The following is a 1,450-nucleotide window of genomic DNA, read 5'->3' as shown; positions in this document are numbered from 1 at the left end:
AGCCGCGGGCAAGAGAGGCTGGCGGAGCCCCCAGACCTCCCAGCAGGGGCAGGGCAGGGCATGGCCTGGGCGGAGTGGAGCCTGCAGATCCCACACCCCTGATGCCCCCACCCAAGACCACTGAAGCCAGGACACCCGCAAGTCTCCAGTCCCACTACCCACCCCACTCCTGTATTCTTATTCTTCAATGATATTTATTTTTCTTTTCACTGTTTTAAAATAAAACTGGCCGGGCATGGTGGCTCACGCCTGTAATCCCAGCACTTTGGGAGGCCAAAGCAGGAGGATTGCTTAAGCCCAGAGTTCGAGACCAGCCTGGGCAATATAGCGAGACCCCATCTCTATAAAAAATAAATAAAAATAAAACCAAAGTATTGATAACTACAGTGTCTTGGAACCTCTGGGTGGAAAGTCAGGCCAAAGTTGGGACTGCGTGTGATTAGACGCCAGAAAGGACTGCCCAGGGCTTGCTGGTTGGCAGGGGTGGGTGGACTAGGAAATCTGACCCTCCATTCAGCCCAAATTGTCAACACCCTGGGCACGGGCCCCCTTGAAGGAAGGGCATGGATGGCATGGCCTTTGGCCCCGGAGAAACGTGGGCCGTGGGAACCACCTTTCAGACGCTGAGTCAGCACTGCCTGAAGGGGGAGCCCTGCCCGCCAATCTGCTGAACTGGTGCCAATGCCCAGCAGGCAGGGGGAGCACAGCCCACAGAAGCTGGAGCCTCTGTCTCTGCAGATCAGCCTCTGCCAGCCACCCGGGCAGAGGGAGCCCCTCTCCTTCCCCTGCCCCTGGGCCAAGCTGAGCCTGCCTCCCCAGGCCCCTTCCCACTCCCCCCCCCGGCAGGCTCCCAGTGCCAGCAAAGTCAGCCCCTGTCGCAGCCTGGCTTCAAGACCACGGACCCTGCCCGCCAGCCTCTTAACCAGCTCCTTCATTCTGTGCCCAAGTAACTCCAGAGTCCTCACTGCCCCTCAAACATCCAGCACTCAGGCAGACCACCAGGCATTTGCACATGCTGTTCCCCAGTCCAGATGCCCTTCCATGCCGCCCGCCCCTCGCTCCACTCCAGGATTCCTTCCTCCAGACAGTTCCCGTGGACGCTACGGGTGTGCCAGGTGCTGTGCAGGACCCCACGGTCCCCGAAACCACCCCAACCCCACCCAGCGCAGGCCAGACACGCCCTCGCTCAACGCATCTGCCCTCTGCCTTTCCGCCCGGTACTTCGAGTATCTGCCTCCCTCCCTGCCCCATTATGCTGGGAGGTCCTTGAGGGCAGGTCTGAGTCTGATTCATGAGCGGGTCCGATGCCCCTAACTCGCGTGTATTCCAGTGTGTGGAATGACCGTGGCCCACGCTTCCACCTCCACTTCCCTCCCGAGAGTCGCCCCGTCCATCACCTGTCTGCCCCTTCCCTCCCGGAGCCCGGGGGGGGGGCGCCCGGGGGGGGGGG

The sequence above is a fragment of the Carlito syrichta genome, unplaced genomic scaffold (genome assembly GCF_000164805.1).
Source record: "Carlito syrichta isolate Samal-C Ts95f unplaced genomic scaffold, Tarsius_syrichta-2.0.1 Scaffold309100, whole genome shotgun sequence".
NCBI classification, from domain to species: Eukaryota; Metazoa; Chordata; class Mammalia; order Primates; family Tarsiidae; genus Carlito; species Carlito syrichta.
This window is presented reverse-complemented; position numbering follows the sequence as displayed.